General features: G+C 46.3%; 1 long non-coding RNA gene across 1 annotated transcript in view; it reads right to left on the reverse strand.

The window, feature by feature from the left end:
• Positions 1 to 6,931: 6,931 nt before the first annotated feature.
• The window catches only part of LOC147199734 (uncharacterized), a 36,754-nt gene continuing 21,049 nt past the window's right edge, over positions 6,932 to 22,636 (reverse strand). The window contains exon 4 of the long non-coding RNA XR_015101738.1: positions 6,932 to 15,521. This is a non-coding gene — a long non-coding RNA (uncharacterized LOC147199734). The remainder of the gene's footprint in view (positions 15,522 to 22,636) is intronic.

Here is a 22,636-nt window from a genome sequence, read left to right on the forward strand (position 1 = left end):
ACGGCGCCGAGCTGAAAGCTCGTGAACGAACGCCAACGCCAACGCCAATGCCAACGCCTCGCCGCGGCACGCTTTTGTGTCCCCGATCCCCCTGCGGTCAAATTAACCGATCAGGTGGCTATCAAACAAAAGTTGAGGTCACGTTTCTTTTTAAGGAGGATGTTATTTTTCAGGGGGGGGGGGGGGGCAAAGAAAGTCTGCTTTCAAGCTCCCTCCTAAAGGGAACGAGTCGAGATGTGGCTGCGATGCTTTTATCGCCTTCCGCGATCAAGTCTTCGATGACCAGCTCAAAACTCGTCGCACTAATGGGGATACTTTTTTTTGTGTGTCTCGGCTCTCGTCGCTCCCCGAGCCGTCGGCTGAGGGGGGGGGGGGGGTGGGGGGCGGGGGGGGGGGGGGAGTCTGCCGGGACGGCCCGAAACGACAGAAGAGGAAGCGATGAAGAAGTCGGATGGATGGGAGAAAAGATCAGATTCTCGCCATTCTTTTCCGATCTTCTTCCTTTTTTTTTTGCAAAAAAAAAAGGAAGAAAGATCGGAAAAGAATGGCGAGAATCTGATCTTTTCTCCCATCCATCCGACTTCTTCATCGCTTCCTCTTCTGTCGTTTCGGGAGTCCCGGCAGACTCCCCCCCCCCCCCGCCCCCCCCCCCCCCCCAGCCGACCGGCTCGGGGAGCGACGAGAGCCGAGACACACAAAAAAAAGTATCCCCATTAGTGCGACGAGTTTTGAGATGGTCATCGAAGATTGATCGGGAAGGCGATAAAAGCATCGCAGCCACATCTCGAATGTTCCCTTTAGGAGGGAGCTTGAAAGCAGACTTTCTTTTGCCCCCCCCCCCTCCCCTTTCTCAGTGGGGGTAAAAAAATGAAGCAGAATGGGAAACATCCACCTTTAGTTTGGGATGATAGCGATCGAATACTAACGGGACAGATTAGGAAGGCGATGAGAGAGAGAGAGAGAACCAAACCAACGGCGGCTTTGTTTGTTTTGTTCAAATTAAAATGAGAAGATACAGGGTTTTTTTTTTTTCATGAGCGCTTTCATGAGCGGTTGTTATGTCAACGTGGATGGCTAGCCAATAATCGGCACAGATCGTTCATAGGAGCTCGATCGGAAAAGGGTCAATATGTCAGGGATGGGCGGGGTCAGCAAATGGACGATCCATAAAAGGGAAACAATGACAATTTGGTTCTTGTTCAACCACAAATAACTTCATTTTAGAATCACGCATTAAAAAAAAATAAAATAAAAATTGCTGAGATTAGGGGTGTCAAATTCATTTTTTGTCGCGGGCCACTTCGGAGTTACGTCTTTCCTTGCAAAATCTCCATGACAATTTGACATTTGGGTACAGATTTTAGCAATGATCATAAAAGTTGACCGCATATGTTATGCTTCCATGGGCCGCATAAAATGACGTGGGGGCCGGATCAGAGCCCCCGGGCCTTGCGTTTGACACCACTGCCTTAGATTGTTGCATCCCCGAATCAAAAAGAAGACAAACTTAAGCATCGCCTTGCACGGAACGTTCTGAAGAATCAACTTTCAACTTTCACAGAGTGGTCGATCGTCCATCAGTTATTTGGGAGGAGAACATGCGGTTTGGTTTCATTTGTTTCATTTCAAGAAGTCTGCTCCTGTTTATTCGGGAATGATATCATGGAATATAAAGCCAAAATACAAATAAAAAAGTGTGACCCCCCCACGGATGGTGGAGGCAAAGTCAGGGCGGCACCAACACATCGGCGCGGCCGCGGATGAAGATTTTCTACCAGCGGCCGTCTTCTTGCCCACATCTGGATGACAACGTGATGTGCTACTTTGTTGGAGCAGATGGAAAAGAAAAGCCCCCCCCCCCCGCCCCCACCCTTGCCCTAAAAAAAAAAAACATTAACTAAAAGCTGCAAGTTAGCTACCCTGAGATGCGGATCGACACTTTCACCCGCGACCATCTGTCTGTTTGCGCTTGGATCCACCCAAAAAACACAAACCACCCCCCCCCCCAAAAAAAGACAAAAGAAAGAAGAGCAAGAAAAATGCGGGGGCCTCTTTAATTAATGCTCTGAGCGCTTTAGTGATGTGCAACAAATAGCCAGCGACAGTAGAAGAACGGGATTTCCACAATCAGGCCACTTCCAGTCAGCAGAGACGACGGGAGCTTGGCTTAAACGACAGCCAATCGGAGACGGCCATGAAAAATGCAAAAGCGGCTTGGAGGGGAGAAAAAAATACAAATAAAAATAAAAATCTCTTTTTTTTTTTGATGGCGAGCGGATGAGGAGCATCCGGAGTGACATCCGCAACGACGGACCTTGACAACACTGAGAGGCGCGTGCCATTTCGGGATTCGCAACCCTCAGTCTAAGTACACCAACGTTAGGTTCACTCAAGGCTCAAAATTATCTTTGAACTGAAAAAAAAAAAAAAAAAAAAAGAGAGCTTCGATGCGTTTCAAATTCTTGATTGGCTTTGCTGCAAGAAGCGGGCGTCAAGAGCGGGATGAACATTTTCAACAAGCACACAGCCATGCTCAAATAATCCCTTGTTTCGGTTCTTCTTTTTTCAAATTCTCACAAAATCGTGTGACATCCACTAAGCGTCTCCAGTTGGTCCAAAACGCTGCTGCTCGCCTCTTGCCCGGTGCTCGTAAGAGGGAGCGCATAAGCCCACTTCTGGCTTCCCTTCACTGCTTTCCGGGACATTCCCGAGGTCATTTTAAGGTACTCCCTCTTCTTTTCAAATCTTGAAATGTCCTCGCCGCGGCTTACCTCTCTGAGACCCCCCCCCCCTCCCCCCCACCCCGCCGCACCAGCCCAGTGCCTCGGGTCCGCGGACACCAAAACACGTCCGGACGATTACCGTCAGGTTTTGCCAAAGACTAAATTGGGGTTTGTAGTTTACAAAAATCGCATACGTTGCATACATTTATGTTTAAAAACTCCAAAGTTGTCCTTAATGTTCCGGAGACTCGAAATTGTCTTGGATTTTCTTCATAAAACGTGGATGTTAGCTTATTTGAAGACTCTAGATCATGGGGGCCCAGGTCCGGTCCTTGAGAGTTCCTGTCCATGTTCCTGTCTGTTTGTGAAGCCTCCCTCCTCAAAATGGAATTGTTGACTCACTTGTTTTTGAGGTCGGATGTTTATAAACAATGGCACGCTCATGCCAAACATGCTCGTAACGTTCATGAAGATTAGTTGTCTTTGATTTTTTGGAAAACGGTGTCTTGTTCGGTTCACCGAAGACGATCTTGGGTGTCGAACAAAAACAGGCTTGCTAAGTTCATTCAAGAGTGATTTTGACAAATATTTCAAAGACGTCCTTGCAGACTAAATTGTCTTTGATGATGTGGAAAATTCACACGTTAGTTCACGGAACACTTTTTGGTTGTTTGTCAGAACACGGCACGGCACGTGAGGCGAGCTCTCGAAATTGCGTTGGGTGTTTACAAAAAAGCACGCATGCCGACCGCTTGCGGCTAACGGATTCTAACTGGTCTTGAATGACTTTGGAAAGTAGCACGTTGCGTTCCTTGAAGACCGTCTTTGGTGTGAATGAAAACACGTATGTGATGTTTGGCAAACCGCGAACGCCCAGGCCGTTTCAAGCCGTCGCATCTTAACGGTTGGACCCGCGAGGCCTGGACCGAGACAATTTGGAACTCCTGCCCAGGCTTGAAACTCGACTTCATCACCCCGCGCCGGCTTCCTCTTCCTTCGGCTGTCTTTTGTTTTCACAACCTGCTTCAAGATGGCGCTTTGCTTGGCGGCCGATGCGGTGAGGTGGACGCACTACTCGCGCGCGCGCGCGCGCGCATACGGGCGCCATCTTTATTCAAAGCTCATCAGGCATAAACATCGCAAGCTCGCCCACTCGTTGGCTCGCCGCCGCACTCTTCATTGATCTCCAGCTCCGGTGCGTGCGGACCGCCTCATTTGGATGAAACACCTGACCACTGGAAACCTGAAGTGTTCACACGTCCCTACCCTGAACCTGCGAAGACCTGAGCTGATGTCGCACGCGGCGTCGGCACAAGGACACCATTTGTTTTCAACGACAGACGATCAATGAGGTTTCAGGTAGGCAAGGTTGTTTGAAACATTAACCAGGACCCTGTTTTTTTTTAAACCCTAACCCTCTCTAGCAACACTACCAGACATGAGTCCCTTAGGACCTTCATTTCAAACAGTCACTAAGGTTGAATACGGGTCATTTGAAATTGTCACCTTGATTTGAAACCGTAACCCAAGCCTCTTCAGAACCCTAACTGTGGCTTCAAACCCTAATTCCGCAACCCTACTTTGAAACCCGAACCCGGGCTTGGAATCCTATTTTGAACTCAAGGCAACTAATTTAGGCCACTTGGTCAAAAGTTGCGCGCTGTAGTCTCTCGTATTCAACAGGTGACGCCAACTAATTGGCCGGAATAACAAGCCGCTGGCCTTTGGAGAGTCAAATCTCGCCTGATTCTTCTTTTCCTCTCTTTCTTTTTTAATCATCTATTTTTTTCTCCCCCTCGGCCGCGTCCCGAAGACTTCCAATTAGCGCCCCCGTCCAAATAAATGAAAAGTCATCTGCCATGCCAAGCGGCCAATTAGTTGGCCCGAAAGCGGCGACCCCATCCCGGCGCTCTGGCCTCGTGGGGAAAGGGGGTCGTGCCGGCGAAGGAGGGGGTGGGGGGGGGGCACAATATGTGGGAATGCGTGAATAATGACTGGGATTAAGCAGACGCATGGTAACAGGCCACGGGGGGGCGAGGGGGGGGATGAACAGTGGCATCATTTCAACAGATGACGTTGAAGGTATCCTACGGGATTTCAAGCTTGGGTTATATGGCTTCAAATTTGGGTTAGAAACAAGAGTCAGGGAGTTTGACGCTGAAAAAAATTGCTGCATCAAAAATAACACAATTGGGGGGGGGGGGGGGGGTTGTTTTTTGTTTTCTTAAATGGACCCAGCTGCTAATTGGGCTAATATGACCCAACATTCTGGTCTTTTTTTTTTTTGTTGTTGCTGCTTTTTTTTGCACAAAAGAAGTCAAAGAATTTTTGCGGGTCGGTCCATTTTTTGCCCCTTTTTCCCCCTTGGCCCAGCTGTTTTAAAGGTGTGCCGTATGGTTTCCTGTTCGGATTTTAAGCCTGAGTTACAGAATCAAGCATTCACTCAAAAAAACAGTTGGGTCAAAAATAACCCAAATTGGCTGACCCAACAATTCATGTGACCCAAAAGATTGAGTCTAATGAATAAACCACAAAACCACATCATTTGGGGGGGGGGTTTCTTTTTTTGTGAGTATGCAATTGATCCAACATTTGGGGATCATGAATAACCCAAAACGTTATGTCAGTCCCAATTTGGATTATTGTTGACCCAACCGTTTGAAAGTGTTGCTGATAAAACAAGGTTTCAAATGATTTGGCTTTCAAACTGGGGTTCGGGTTTTAAATAATTGAAGTTCCAGGTTCAAGTGCACACCAAAAGCCACACCTCACTCCAAACCCTAATTCAAAGCTTGAAACGCCATTTTATAGATTCAACCCTTCATCAGAACACTCACCTACGATACAAACATCATTCGATACCCTAACCCAAGCCTCCAAACCTAACCCCGTCACAAAATCCTAACCACAATCCTGAATTGAAACCCTAACATTGACTTAGCACCCTAATTTTAGACCCATCCGAGAAACCCTAACCCTGCCTTGAAACCCTGACATGGGCTTCGAACCCAAATCGGTCAGGCAGAAACCCTGACCAACCCTAAATTGAAATTCAACACATTTGGCAGCCGAACACAAATTTGAATAAAAACCTTAACCTTAATAAAAACCTCTTGGGTTATCTCCCATTTGAAACCGAACTTTGACTTCTAAACCACATTTGAAACCTGACCTCAAAACGATAACCTTATCTTGAAAACCTAACATGAAAGCCGAATTTAAAACCCCCGAAATAGAATCTCAAACTTCCTAATCCTAATTTGACACCCAAACTTGAAACCGTAACTCTATCTTGAAACCCGAATTTGAAATCCTGAATTGAAACCCAAGTTTCAATTATGAAACAATTAAAAAAAAAGAAAAAAAAACCACGTAAACATTTAAAACCCTATCTTGAACCGCTAACCCGTTCCTGACAATGTCATTCGAAACCCCAAAATTGAAACCCGCATTTGAAATACCGTCCAGAAACCCTGGCATGTTTTCGTGCTACTTTAGGCCAAATGCGTCACGTTGTTTTTCACACTCTCGGCGGACACACCTTTTGAAAATTGGACCGCCGGCGTCAAAGCACACTCGAAGGAAAGCGGGCCGGGCTGGGCGCCATGGAAACCGGCATCTTGCGTAGCATCTGTCGCCATGACAACACGAAAAACCCGGCGTGACCCCCTCGGACGGCCGTTCAAATCAAGAGCAGAGCGCGTGTGCGCGCGCGTGGGCATGCGTGTGCGAAAATGACACACAAAGACAAAGACGCAACCATTTTGTCTTTCTCCCGACTGGGTAGGAAAATGGCCTTTTCAACACCCAAGTCATTGGAAAATGTCCAGTCTGCCACATGTTTGCGCACGTGGAAGAAAATGACATTTTGAAATTAGCTCTATCAATACCGAAATATAAAAATCCATTATTTTACTCTTTTCTAGCATTTCAAATTTAGAAATGGTTCACTTGGAACATCATCGACATGTTCCAAATGTGACGACGGACTTTGCCCCCAAACACCGTCTTTGTGTCGAGTTCTCTTGTGCATGGTGGCGATGACGTCGCTCCGTGTTTTGTCATGACAAAGTGAGCAGTAGTTTTAAAAAAGAGAAAAAAGACAACAAGAAAATATCTTAAAAGATATCTTGGGTTTTTTTAATGTGTGTGTGTGTGTGTATATATATATAGAGAGAGAGAGAGAGAGAGAGACAGAGAGAGAGAGAGAGGATTAAATGCTTTTATTCCATTTTGAAAATGTAAAAACTTACTTTGTGGTGCGTACCTGTTGCATGTTGAAAAGACAAATACAATTAAAAGGGGGAAAAAAGATTTTGTTTTCTTCCCATTTTGAAAATACAATGTAAAGATTTTTTTATTCAACTTGGCCCAAACATGATTAGGAGAAAAAATCTCTCCCTCATCATAATTTGGCTGAGTTACTGCTAAATTTAAAAAAACAAAACAAAAAAAAAAGTGACCTATTTGGGGGTTTTTTTCACTTGTCCTTTTTCGTCCAAATCTCCTCTTTCCATTGCGGTAGCTTGAATGCAACAAAAGCACGACGATGCAAAGCGCGTGGATGAACGCACCCGAACGGGGCAGAGAGGAGACATTGCAGCCAAAATAGTCCATTCGCTGTCTCATTTCGCTGCGCCTGCGCGCGCATGAGCGTGTGTGTGTTCGTCCTCGGGGCTTATTAATGAAGTTCCCTATCTGCAGTCCACACGCACGCACGCACACACACAGACACTTTAATGGAGAAAACATATGCGGCTGTCTGGGTTTAATTGTACTTGCTTTGTGAGCGCAGTCTTTTTACATGCGCGCTTAAAAGCGGACGCAGCCCGAAGCTGCTCAGAAGCCAAGCAAACCCGCTATGGGTGCTCACCAGGGGCGGTTCTGGATCAATTTCACTGAGGGGGCCAGGCTGGGGCCAGGGGTTTTGATGGGGGGGCATATATATTGATCCTGTTAAATAAAAATTAAAATAAAAAGGGAGACTAAAAAAGTTACACACACACACACACACACACTCACACACCGCGCACACACGCAAATAGCACTCGTGTCGTGGTAATTTCCTTCTCTGCGGACTGCTTCTCATTTTCCCGCTCATTTTTAAGTGGCGCAGCGCACTAAAGGGTCCGACTAGAATGTTAAATCACGCACTTTAGTTCCACCTTTCGCGTCGGCGACTCGGCACGACTGCGTAATCTGCGCTCGGAGGGGGGGCCAGAATCGGTGCTACAGGGGCACTGGCCCCCGTTGCCCACCCCCCCCTAGAACCGCCACTGGTGCTCACATTGGACTCTTCAAGAGGTACTGGACCCAATGAGAACCGATACTGAAATCCAGCTCACACAAAAACAACAATCCTGAGTTTTGCTTCGCACTCGCAGATAGACGGAAGCAAGCCTCAATGACCGTAACACTGAAGTGGAATACAGCAGGGCAGAGCAAATCGTGGCTTCAATGCTCATGATGTCGGATTTTACGGTGTGACTAGAAAAGTTCGTTATTACCCAACCGGGACCGCGGTTGAGTTTTTAGCATCATTCCTGCATTGTGGCATTCGTGTAGGAATCCAATCGTTCGGAAAATACACCAAAACCCAAATGTATTCGAGTGACGCCAGCAGTTAGCACGTTAGCCGTCGAAGACCTTTGCTAGCACTGATATGAAGACGTTCCATTCAAAGTATGCGGTGGAGCGCCTAAATGGGCCCGGTCTATGGAGGCGGGTGGCAGCGTTGGGCCGGGGCGATATTCGATGACAATACGAGGGGGATCGATTTGGGGTCACAGAAGGAGATGATGCACGAAGCCGCAGTCTTTGGGGAAGTGGGCTGCTGATGAAATTGGAAAGAGAGAAAAAGAAGAGCACTAACAGCCTATGATGGCTGGTTAGAAAAAAAAAAATGTCGGGCGGTCTTCTTTTGCTCTTCCTAACGGAGATAAGAAGCGCTTTGTCCCCCCAAATTATCATTATGCACGCTGCTGAGGGGACACACAAACGGCGGTCCAGATTTTCTGGAGTGCAAAAATGTTCAGAAATCCTCGGAAAAGCGTCCGACTTGACTTGTATCATTGTATCGTGATACTACTGATAAACGGATTACACTGTGAAGCGGTCTATCGCAACCAATTGTAGTGAAATCGGCATATCTTGTTCATATTGTATTAAGATGCCATTTGTATAGTTGGCAAAATATCACCACACTACCGTGATTTTAGTCCATTGGAAAAAGATCACCCTATATCGTACGGTATCATGATATTATTGTTGCCCCGTTTGAACGATATCGCACTCCTGTATTGGCCCTTCATTATCCCTTTGTCGTTTTTAACCAGCCTCGTTCCGTCTGAGCTTCATCGTGTGCTCACGGCGTACGAGAAAAGGCCAGTGAGGATGAATCATGCTTGGGATGCACGATATCTATAATTGTCGGCATGGTATTGGGGGGGGGGCGGGGGGGGGGGCGTCACTTTGATTGGTCTGATACCGCAAAATTGTGCCGATAATTAGGCCACCGTTGAAAGCTAACGTCCAACTAAAAACAATCTTTATTATTAAGATGGAAACTTGGGGTCAACGTTTTCATGCAACCACTCAATCAACATTGGATTACAGTTTAAAATGAGCTGACGATTTGCTGCGTATAGTCACAGTGTGCCGGCTCCAATAAGTTCTGACAAATGTTGCAAAAGAATGTGAGCGTTGATGCGCCAGTGCGTGTGTTTACCCGAGTGGACGGCAGAGTATCGTCCGTCCTGATCTCATGTGGACTGCGAGGCTGGGTGAGCTTTTCCCTATCGGCTGCCACGTAACAAACACGGCGGTGTGTGTGCACGCGCGCACGCGCGCTTGTGTGTGTCGTTATCTCTTGCCGCTACACTAAACTCGGTCTGTGTTGCCCCTCGAGAAACTGCAACTGACTGTAGATTTGGTTCAAAAGCAGTCGGGTACAGCTACTCGGGCTGCCATCAACGTTTGCTAGTCGACTAGTCACCAGAAGTAGTCGCCATTAGTCAATGTATTGGCTCATTTGTAAAATATCAAAATAAAGCTGGGCGGGTGAGTCTGAGTTTTGTTATTCAACGTGTTTTGATGAGATGCGAAATGCTAATTTTGCCCTGCAAACTCCGAGTCGAAAGCGCTTATTTCGAGCCTCGCCGGTTCACCGAGACGCTGCCACAGTGTTTCGGATTACCGCGGCTGCTTATGCGTGTCACACACGCGCAGGCGGCCAGCAGGGACGGCGGGAGATGAGGCGCTTTCGAAAAGCAAAACTGCAAGAACAATTCTGATGACGTCAAATTACCTGTCGACGGAGTTGGTCGTCGACGTAGTCGTGATTCGTCGACTCGTCTTGGCAACACCATTTCAAACCAAAGGAATTCTTATTTTTGTAATATTGTCATGTGATACCATATAAAAGCGTTGCGATGAGAATGCATCAGATGATGATGATGATGATGGTCGTTCCTCTTGCAGTTGAGCAAACTAGCTGTTTTGCATCCCAAACAGATGAAAGCATCAATCCAAGCACTTGATCTGGCCTCGAGTCTTACCAGATTGGACAAATGTCAATCCTTTTAGAGGCTGACATTTGGAGGCTAGTAATTCATTTAAATATGGACGGGCGTCCGCGCTTTTTTAGCACCGCTATCTCAGATGCGCCGTCAGCGGCGTGCAGAAACGAGTCCTCATGTCAAACTAGCGTTCGCTTTAACCCAGAGAAAATGGACATTCATACGACGCGAACAGCTGGCACGCTCACAGCTTGCAGATTCAAACCAAGAACGTCCAAACATGAGACGGCCACATGCTCTTTTTGTGGGGTACATAGTCAAGGTTCTAAACCGGGGATGGCCAACCAGTCAGAGACGAAGAGACAATTTTTTTACCGTGTTACTGCATAGAGCCACATCATGCACATGGGCATCCCTTCCTCACGCGCGCACATACACACGCACGCGCGCACATACACACGCTTTTTGGCCCAAAGATCGACTTTCGAAGCGACCAACTTCCCACGATCGACACGAACATGCACATGCAAGGACACACACACACGCGCGGGTGCCCAACCATGCACTCGCACACATATGCACTAACTCCACCATGAGCAACAGCCCGAACATGAACGAAAGCTAAAAATGCCAAAACACAAATTGTTTCCTCCTCCCACCCCTTGCGGTCCGCTGGCTCCCGGTCGATTGCGATCGACATATTAGCCCCCCCCCCCCACCTTAAATTCAGAGGTAATTCGTTGACTAGCTGTTTGCGCGTGAGCAGCGATTCAGTCATCTGATTGGTTGCCCTCTATGTCAATCAAGTAACGGGATTGATGATAGGCTGACGTCGTATGTCTGTGTCTTTCGCGCCTTAGTTTGAATGTCAGCGCCACTGCCGACGCGTTTTCGACGCTAGTCGTGCGAAAGCCCAGGAGCCACATTGAACCAGCCAAAGAGCCGCGTGCGGCTCGCGAGCCGCGGGTTGGCCACCCCTGTTCTGAACTATAAATCGCACTACAGTATTGAGGCAATTTTTCTTCATGTAATCCGAGGCGGTATGTTCGGCGCCGTGGGCTGTATTAGCAGTCGAAGCATTAGCGAACAGGCTAACGCAGCAGTAGACGTCTTCAGTCAGTGCTCCTTAAAATAACGGAATGTCTGGGTTCGTCTCGGTCTCCAAGTGAGCCTGCGAAATGCCATCAGACATCGGGGAAAAGTCGACACCGGAGGTGAGTGAGGGGTGGGGGGGAATTCTTGTCTTTGAAGGTGTCGCTTGAGGAGGTCGTGAAGATAAGGAAACGCCCTCGGGACCGGCACAGACAGACGGTGTCACAAAGACAAAGCAGACAAAAGGGAGAAGCAGACAGGAAGTGTCAACCACACAAGAGATTTCTGGAGGATAACCGGAAAGAAAAAAAAAAACAGGTTGAATCGGGACGTTAATGGACATGAGGAATGGGAACGAAAGGATCGACTGAAAAGATGAGAAGAAGCCAGACTTGTGTGTTGTTTGCTTTTAATGATCGCTAGCCTGTTCTTGTACATTGTAAGAAATGGACCGACTTTGGGGAGTTACTTGAAAAAGCTTTCGTTTTGCATCGTAATCAGGGTTGTAATCGTTTGGGATTTGTCACTATAGTTAGCGTTTGGATTTTTGATTCTCCAATTCAGTGAGTTTTCATTTGTTTTTCCAGAAAGCCTGAGTGATGACGTCACTGGGATCCTCTGGGCCTATCTCGCCTGCCTGTCCGTCCATCACATTTCCGCCGTCAACGTTTTTTCCCCATCTTTTCCACGGCCATCTGTCTCCGTCCTCTTCTCCTGCTCTCCATTCCGACCGCCGCATCCCCGAACCTTTTTAATAATAAAGCGGCTCATCCGTCTCTGGCACACTCCCGCAGGATTCACTCGCGGGTCCGCTTTAATGAGATTAGCGTGGCTAATGCCTTTGCTCGCTAGCTCGCTCTCTCGCCGCGGGACGGAGGAGTACCCTCCCCGTTCGTCCCGTCCCCTCGTTGTGAGCATTAGCGCGGCTAACTAACGCGAGGCGGCGGAGAGAAGCCGGCATGACGGCATCCTCTCCTACGAGCGAGCCTTGATAGATTCCACTCGTTAACTCGGACCATTTGTTGATTTATCAGAGAAGCGAAGAAGCTAACGAGTGCTAACATACATTGCAGCTCAAGTCCTCCAGAGTTATTTATGAAGAAACCTCTTGGCTTCTGGAAAAAAGACCTTTATGAGTTCAAACGCTAATGTGCTCAGTTATGGTTTGCTGTGAATAGACAAAGGCTTGCGAAAAATGATTCGGCGTACGAAAAAGAGGGCAGAACAATCAAAGGTAGCTTCTCGAGAAGGCTCATGCTAGCATTTCGTTAGTCCAATGAGAGATGGCCTCGAGAGATATCGACATGCCATTATCATGATTTTTTTTTAAATGTATTTATTTATTTAGATTTAATGGAGGAGTCAACCCCCAAATGATCTTGATAAGAACATGTTCTATGGAACCCCACTCGTCTAAACACGGCATTCAGATTAATATTGCGTATGTGGAATATGAGTTAAGCAGTCAAATCCACACGGGTTTTTTTTTTCCATCATCTATGTTGCAGCTCGCTGTCGACCGAAAACGACATCCCGGTTGCTCACGGGCTCAGGTAGCAACCAATCATGATTGGTCATTACCTGAGCAACTGGAATGTGAACAGAAAGTGACAAAATGGCCACCACCCTGCCCCCCTGGCGAGATGGCTGAAAACGGGTGGATTCCACTGCTTAACTCATATTCCACTCACGCGATATGAATCAGAATGCCGTGTTTGGGCTTGTGAAGGCGCGTGGGGCAAATTGGAAAGAAAAGTTGTGAGTTGACTCAGACTTTGAATGACTTTTCTTTGCCGTTTACAACAGCCTGTTGAGGCAGGTCAATAGTTGGACGTGAATTATGTGTGCCCTCTGCTGCTTGAGTTAGTTGGAAACGGTCCTAAAACAATCTTCATATTGACTTCCTGTTTACCTCCTTTTTCGACAGCGGCAAAGTAGCTCGGCCTTGATGAAGCATGCCCGCGCGCGATTCCTTGGAATATATTATTGCAAGTTAAATACGTAATCATCATAAACATTAGGATAACAGATATTTCCAGTTGTTGAATCGCATTACGGCAACTATCATTTACTGTAACCATGTGGGGTGGGGGCTGGGGGGGGGGGGGGGTATGCAAATAGCGCAGTCACTGAATATTCATCATCCGCTTTGCATAATATGAGCATAAGTCGTCCCAACTAAATACTAAATCGGATGATGGCGCTCAGATGAAAGATTTACTCGGGGAAGGGTGGAAATGAATAGAAAATGATTAAAACACAAATAGAAATATCATTACAGTCAGAAACACTAATTTAAGAAAATTATGAAAGCAGTCCATATAAAAAGGGCTTAGACAGGTGGCGGTGCGTGTGGCGTCCAAGGTGAACTGACCTTTGCATCTCTTTATTAGTGACCCGGGTCACGCCAGCATGTCTGCTGCATTTTCTTCATCCTCCTCAGGGGGAAGAGCACCCCATCTTTGCAGCAAACTAGACGGGCCTGAGTAATACACGCATGCGCCGCTCGCATTGGAGGGGGTGTTCAATGATAACTTTAATATCCGACCCAAACCTGTTGACTTTCCCGTGTCAACATTTACTGCAGCCCATCCAGGCATAAAACAAATTTGGCTCTACTTGTGGCTTCAGAGGAATTTTGATTTTTGAGGGTAGGTAGTTGGGAAGGCCCTCAACAAAACTTTGTTCTCTTCCCGTTTACTCCCTGTTTCAATGGTTACCCGCAGCCTGTCGAAGTAGCAAACTCGTCGAGTAGAATGGACTCTCTGCTCTTGGTCTCAGCGGATGTGTCGAATTTTAACTTCAGGGAGTTTGGGATGGCTCAAAGTCAACCTTCATTTGCTTCCCATCTGCTTCCTGTTTGGAGATAGACCGCCGAGATAGCAAACTAGTTGGGCCTGAATTTGCTCTTCTACCAGTTGCACGTGATGGTGTCTCAATCAATCAGCCTCTAGAATGCACAACCGTCGTATTTACTTCCCGTCTCGTGTGTACGGCGCACCATCTAGGCGACAAGGCAGGCTTCCAATTCGTATGAGTTGGATTTCAACGCTCAGCTCTTTATCATTTAGAATTACCAGCCGTTCATGTCCGGTTCCGATGTCAACAGCAGCCCGTCGAGTCAGGGAAAGAGTTAAATGAACTGAAAGAGTGAAGCCCACCGTTCCGCCAGTGCCTCAAGACAAGAGTTTGATTTCAGTATCCGTTATCCCGAGACAGTTTCCGCGTGAACAGAACTTGACGCAAATAATCCCAAACGCGTTTTATCTGACAGGTGGCGCCGAGCGACGGAGGAAAACTTCAAAAAAAATCAAATACAAAGCACCCACTGCCGTCCGTCTAATAAGACAGTATTTGCCTCTCTATGGTGGCTGGTTTGATCTTAATGAGTTTTCAAACTCTCAAATTAGCTTCGCTTTCATTAGCGACAGTGAAAGAGCAAAGTCGAGGCTGACAAAAGTTTGTCACTGATAAGCTGTCTGAGAGCGCCAACGGTGACAATTGGTGGGGAAAAAAAGGTTGCGATTTGGAGAGTGAAAGGACGCAACTGATTTTGAATTCGAGGCTTGTTTGGATACGCCATTGTAGAAACGCTCGTGAATTGCAGCTATCGCTCACCTGCGCTAGCCGAGATCAAAACCCGGAGCGGCGCGCCTTCCTTTACACTTCACTCCGCCAGTTCCATTAGGCAAAGCATCTTCCGAACTTGCGAGGCAATTATTAGTTCGATCATGAAGATCCCAATTGATTTTGCGGGAGATTGACAGCAATTAAGCCAACGCAGTGGACATAAACGCTACATGTTCCTTGAGAGCAGTCACGGACTGGCATCATCTTTCAGAAAAGACCATTTGGAATTTGAGAAGCAGAAAATGTGGATTATCTTCCAAAAAAAATACATTATGAGTTGAAATGTCCCGTTTCTTTCTTTACTGAGGTCCAATATGCTTCTTGTTACACGCAACATCTCAGAGTTAGCGAGTCCACAACATGGCTATCCAGACCCATCACTCACCTCTCTTTTTTTTTTTTTTTTTTCCCCCCTGGCTGAAGACTTCACTTTTCAACGGCGGGGAGTCTCCTGACCAGGGCGAAACCTCTTCAAGCAAACTTTCCCTTTTCCACGACGTTCCGAAACCTATTAGTTTCTCTGAACGAAAGCCAGAACGAGAGCAGGAAGTCTCTGGAGCTGATGGGAGAAAGCGGGACAGAGGAGTCGTTATTAATAAAAGTCTGAGGACAGCCGAGCCGGCGGAGGCAGGAGATTGGCAGCTGAAGATAAAAATCCAATCAATGGTGGAGTGAAATTAAGCAGCCGGTACGGGGCGCCCCGCGCCTAATTGAAAAGAGGCCGCTGGTCAAATAGGTCCTAATATTTATCCAGGAAACTCCAAAAAGCAGATTAGCCACGGCAAATTAGCGGCTCACTGATGGAGGAGGCCGCGCTTCCGCCTCGCTGAGGAGGGAGAGAGAAAAGTCGTTCGAGCCCGCTTTGACTCCAATCTCGTCTACCCGCGTAAAAAGACATGAACGTCGTTTGACGGAGCAGATGCGAATACGAGATTCGGGGCCGCTGCGTGGCGCAAATTCCATAAGTGACTCAATCACTCGCGCACTTGAATTAAACAGAATGACTAGAAAAGAGTGAGAGAGGGGAAAAAAAAGGCATGTGGGCCTACACTTGTCATACGTACAGTGCCTCGTATCTTCCTTCTTTACTTATGACTTGTAATCGATTGCAGTTACAAGTTACCCAGATCACCATGCAAACGCACTGGCTAGTTCCATTTATATTTACAGACAAAAATAACTAATGCCATCCGATGACATTTGGATTACTGCTACAACGAACGTTTCATTACTTTTGACGTGTAATCGATTACAGTCACCCAGATGAAAATGTAAACAGTTTGACTGTTTCGATTACTTTTGTGTACTCACGTAACATGTTACATTTGATGACTGCGAAAAGAAACTCTCGGGGCTTATGTGGGCAAGTGTCCGAGTGTGACGTCGTTCGCAATTGTCTTCAAAGATGTAACGTTTGAAATACATTTTGAAGCAAATCTCTGAATTGTCATGACGGGTACTTCAATAGAACAATGGCTCTCATCCAGATTCATTTCGTCATCCCCCAAAAATACTGTCGGGTAATCGCTATTTCTTAATTCATGAGAAACGGCGCCTTGCACAAGAGAAATAAATACAATGGCGAGAAATAATATACAGTACATAATGCCCAAAAAAAAAAAAAAAAAACCAGACACGGCCAGGCATATAATTCACGGTCAATCATAACGGCCACCTTGCACTATGGAAATAAGCCGCCCTCGTCAACTCGCCTTTTACTGATGTGATAACTCGGCCTCTCATGGAGATTTTTGACAACCTTTCCGCTCCTTCCTGTCATCCCGTCTGTCATCTCACGCTAACCTCGCGACGGCAGCTGATCCGTGCAAACATTTTCCCACCGGCAGGAAAAATAAAAAAATAAAAAATCCGGAAATAGTTTCCATCCCGCTCGGGAGAATGTCAGCGGCGGCACGTACGAAGGTCAACGGCGACACGGGCGGCCCGTGTGTTTTCCACTCTTTTCTTCTTCTTTCCGCCTCTTTTTTTTCCCCTTACACCATCTGCATTTAGATCCTTAACGTAAAGGTTAGGGTGGCCGGGAGCGTTAGCGTGACAAAGAGCGGGGGGGATAAAGGGCGGCAGGACCACAATTGTGAATAAATGTCAGCTTACTGACCACAAAAACACTCCGGGGCGGCGGGCAGGAGCACGCAGCCAGCCAAAAGCACCCGAAGGCGCTCAAGGAAAGGAAATATCTCCACCCCGCACGGTCACAATAAACACAATGACTATTGAAATAAACCACACAGTCAAAAAAAAATAAAATAAGTGTGCATCGTAGAGATGCGAGCGCTTCTCTGGCAAATTATTCATCATAACACCCATCACGCATAGTAGAAATAATATCAACAAAACTATCGTCAGGAGTTCTCTCACTTCATATTTCAGAGCAATCATATCTCAAATCATCTTTCCCCACTGAAATGAATGCAAATGCCATTAATCGGTTCCAACATGCCACCGCAAAAAAAAAAAAAAAGTGGGTTTAATAGGGATATTGTAATTTCTAAAAACAACTACTCATGACATTTAAATAAAAACTATTTTGGACAATGTAAAAAATCATGTAAACAAAGAGTAGCTCTAAACTTCTGTCACTCGGTAATGTGCAGTAATAGTGTTTTTTTTCCCAGAGGATAAAGAACATATGCATGTGAGTGTTAGTTATACTGTCTGTCTACATGTGCTGCTGCACGACTGTCTGTTTTGAAAGTGACGCTCCTGAAACCATTATAACGCCGCCACCTACAAGCTATTTGTTAGCCCTGTGCAAAAAAAAAAAAAAAAAAACACTAGAAATAATCCACAAGATTAAAAAAATAATAATAATAAAAAACTGTACATGTCCCAATTTCAGTACGTGTGCTCCTCTCTTCAGTTATTGACTGCCACCTTACAGAATCAAAATCAACAGCAGGCAGAATAATGTCAAGTACAACAATGGAGCAGATTTTCCCTCCAAAATCAAATGAGAGGACTTAAAAAAAAACAAAAAAAGGTGCACGATGGGAACGAAACCTCCCTCCCACCCTGCGTTATATATATTTTTTAAAAAGCAAACAAATGACGGATGGGCAAAGAAGCCGTTTAGATCGGGGGCCAAAACAAATGAACGAAATGATGTTTTGATCCAGCGTCGCGCTCGGCAGTCAGCTGGAGGCCGACATCCATCACCGGGCGGGAGATGGATATTATGGGATGGAATAGAGGCGGGGGTGGGGGTTGGGGGGGGCAACCAAAAATATATATCCCAAAAAAATCTCTAGATGAATGCTGGAAAGAATTTGCAGCTGAAATGTTTCAAACCCTCGTTTACTTGCGTGTTACTAATATTTCATCTTTGATGTTAACAGAAACGTGCACTCAAGACCCAAAATCCGTTTCGACTCACTTGTGTTTTTGTTTTGCTGTTTTTTCAAGTTTCGTCAGTTTATCTTTGATGTTTACAAAACGTGGGCATTAAATTCCCCCGAAAGATTTCTTTCATGTTCACACAGTCACATTGTAAGTGCACCCAAAGGTTGTTTTTTTTTTTGAGTTTCCACGTCCCAGTCCAAGTTACGAAATTGTCTTGAAGGTTTAACCAAAACAACAACAGTTGATTGTCACTTGAGCAAGCGAACAAACGAGAGGTAAATGCGAGTCAAGCGCCGTTCTTGTGCGCTCGCGCTGCCTAAGTGCAACCATTCAAATCCCTTTCGGTCCAATTAAGCGCTTTTCTCTTGCACTTTTGTCAAAGGCGTTCACCTGTGATGACAGCTTCGCCGCATGCCGCCGCCAGATAATCGGCCCTCATTGTTGTTTCAATACGCAAACGGTTGTGTTTTTGTTTTGCCACCGACTGCTGCTCCCTCATGGGGGGGAACCACCGGATCCAATTTGGCCGGCAAAATAGTCAGTCCAAGAGAAAGGAATCGAGGTCGTCATGTAGCTTTGTGCGATAAAGTCAGTTCAACTTCGCATCCTTGGGGACATAAAATCAGGGGTGCACCGATCAATCGGCCAGGACTGTTATGGTCGCCGATTCCCTTAATTTCAGTGAGGGTCGGTGAAAAACGATCTTCTCCACTGATCTCATGATGGAAAACATGACCTGGCCATGTTGACCTAATCAGCCACCTGATTCCAAGGAATCCTCCGAGTTACGCGCGGCGCTCAGTGAGGCAACCGACTGAAGTCAGTCACACGATTCAACGGAAGCCTCCTGGCATTCGTTTGGTTTTTGCGAGTCCCATGACTGAGTCAGTGATCCAACACACGTTATAGTCTGGGCAGTGCGCTGACTCAGAGTCCGGCAAGCGATGTCACGAGAGCCGCGACATCGAGTCTTTGAAAGCAATGGAATCATCTGAGTCTACGGTGATTTTGGAACCAAATTCATCGGAGTCCACAACTACAGTCATCTCACCTGCTCGAAGTGACTCATGTGAATCTGCGGTTCTTCCGTGAGTCCACCATCTCTCCTGGTTATCAGGTTTTTATCCTTTCCTTTCCATAGTTTGTCAACGAGAGAACAAAACAACACAAAAACATTTTCGTCAATGTCCATAAAAGTCATGTGGCTTTGACAGGTGTCCGCGACTGCCATTTTGCTTCCTTTACCCTTTGCGGCCTTTTACGGTTCCATTTCCTCTCGTTATGTCGTCTCCCTGTCACCATTTTTGGGTTATTTTCGCACCTCTCAGGGAGTAACAGACACTTGAGGGAAGAGCTGCGAGTGCTTAGCACATTTGAGAAGCATCTCGCTCTCGCTCTGGTCATCGTGGCTCTTTGGCCCGGCTCCAGATGCGGTTCGTCTGGGCCGTGACTCAGCATCGCTCGTCACGTTTAAGCCCAAGCGGAGCGGCTCGCGGCCAAGCGGAAGTTGGATTTCTTGCAGCTTGGCGACGTTTTGCGTCGTGTCGTGACTCCCGCAATCTCATGGGGAAGAACGCTCGGAGGCATGTTCAGGAAATTAAAGGCCACGAAAACTACATTAGGTTGCTGGAAGACTCATTATCAATGTTGAGGGGGAAAAAAAACACCTATGGTATGTAAATCCTCGTGTTAACTTTCACTTTGGGTTCACAATTTTTTGTCCATTGTAGGATTTGAAGTTACAGCAACTTTCAATCCCCACTGCCAGCGGACTAATTAACAATTTTACGACTGCCGCAAAATGGCTGTAAACGTTGAGTTTAATCGTGGTCCAAGTCCAAACATCTGTTTTAGCTGTTCAGATTTCATGGCAGATCAAACGTAAAATTCACTTCCGCCCAAGCGTTTAAAAAAAAAAAATGCAATAACAGACTGCCCCCTATATGTAAAAAATGGAACCAAACCTTTATTTCCATCAATCATGATCTGAAAGATGTGTTTTCTCGGATCGATTTCATCGAAATTAAAAATGAGCCCATTCGAGTTCTCAATGGCTCGAATGTCTTTGTACAAAAACAACAACGGAAAAAAAAGTTTCTTTTGTACAAAAAAAATTGGGGTTTTGTGGGTTATTCGTTTGACCCACCTTCTTGCGTTCAATCAATCACTCCCAAAGTTGGGTCACTCACAAGTTTGGACTCAATTGTTGTTGTAAGAGTTCATGAATAATTCCAAACGATGGATGATGTTCGTCAAAGAGCCTCGATTGTCCATGAAGTGAACGAAATCACAAACGGCTAGCTTAGTCAAAGATTCCATTCGCTCCGAAGGTTGAAATAACGGACATTTACTAATGTACCAACGCATATTTCTAAGCTTACCAACGACTCAAAATTGTTAACTGTGTTCAGAAAAACAACCGCCCCACGTTGGGCAATGACTTTGAAATTGTCTTGGATGTTGAACAAAACACACCCGTTGCGCAAACCGAAGCTTCGACGCACGTTTCGGTTCGGCAAAGACACAAATTGGTCTTTGATGTACCCGACCGACCAAACGGGCTCGGACATAGATTAACTTTGCGGAAGACTCTGAAAACGCCGGAGGAAGTCGGCAGTGACAGCTAACAAGTTGATGAGGCTGCGGAAACTTTTAAGACGGGCCGGAACACGATCTCGTGACTCCATGCTTGCCTCTTCTATTTGGACCTGACATTCCACCACAGCTAATCTATGCGCGATCAATGTGACGGTGACAAATGCGCATTGTTGGCTTTAGCCACCAGCGGCTGTCGTTGGCAACGCGTGCTAAGATTAGAAACGGCCGCAGCGGTGCGAGCGCGTCTGCCGTAAGGGCATTCGATGCCGCACCTAACGAAGTGGCCGCTACGTCCCTCATTGTGTTGTCGCCTGGATTCACACGAAAGGTCTCATCGGCCACTTCCGATTTATGACAGCCAAACCGGGCTGTGAATTGTTCTGGTGAATCCGGAATCCAGGCGAGAATGATGCGGCTTTTTGTTTCCGTTTTTCGTCGATTGTTTTTTTTTCCTAATTTTCCTGCATTTTCTCTAAATTAAAAAAAAGATTACGTTACGTTTTGTGCAGGGGTAGGAGGGTCCTCTCTTTTATTGCCAATCTCTTTATATTTTGTAATGGCTTGACTTGACAGAAAAATGTATTGATGTTATTTAAATGTGAGCTGTTTCAGCCTTTTTCTAGTATGTGAGCAGTATCGTGTTTTTGTTCCGTTTTTATTATTTTTCCCCTGGTTCCAAAACGTTTTGTCAACCAAATTGCAATAGGATTGTTTTTGTTTCTGATGGAAATATACAGTTCTTTCATTTGTTGATTCAATTTGTAAAACTACTTATCAAAAAAAATTCTGAATTTACAGCTTAATGTAAAAAAAAAAAATTTTTTTTTTTTTAAACTAAGCGGTAGTTTGACTGGCAAACAAATAGTCAACAAAATGTTTTCATACCAACATTATCGACCGCCCCGAGCCCCCAATCCCTCCAATGAAAACATTTTTGTTGTCGCTGTTGTTCTTCTTTCCAATCTCCACAAAATGGTCGCCGGCCAAGCGTGTTGGCACGCTAACCCAGCGCCACCAGCCAAAGCCCTGGCAGGTGGTGTCGGCTTGGGCAGCGGATGTGGTGGGCGGTGGGCGTGGGGTGCCCCAAAAACAACAACAACAACTACAACACAGAGGAAGGGGGATGACAAGTGGGCGAGAAGCCTCCGAGCGCTCACCGACAAATGCCACCAGGTCAGCGTGGTGACATTTGAAAGCTTTGAAATTCAGCTTCCTGTCATGCGTCAATCAAGCGGCGTCCGCGAGCATGCATGAGTCTTTACTGCTAATGCTGTGTGTGTGTGTGTGTGTGTGTGTGTGACCTGGCACAGCGGGAGTGCAAGTGAGTGTATCGTAGCTTCCTCTTGTCGCACTTTAGTTGCCAGCATGTGAGTCACTCACACGTGCGCACGCGCACACACACACAAATAGACCCACACGCCAAACAAGACGGTGATTAATGTCTAATATTAGCATATTAGCATGCATGACACTGAGGTAAACACTCAGCGAGAGCGCCAATACAATAACAAACAGACCCACAAATGGATACTAGCGACTGCTGCCCCGAGCGCCGAAAAGAATCTATCCTCCTTGCGTTTGACAACCAATCCAAATCCAAAACCATCATCCTCTGTCAAAATCAAAAACGATAGTTGACACTGCTGCTCGAGCGCCAGAAAAAAGGAAGCCTTTTACCAGCGTAGCCACCTTGTATTTGACAGCCTTGAAGATCCA

This window comes from Hippocampus guttulatus, chromosome 9 (assembly GCF_054856545.1).
Source record: "Hippocampus guttulatus isolate MCC_2025c chromosome 9, RoL_Hgut_1.0, whole genome shotgun sequence".
Lineage (NCBI taxonomy): Eukaryota > Metazoa > Chordata > Actinopteri > Syngnathiformes > Syngnathidae > Hippocampus > Hippocampus guttulatus.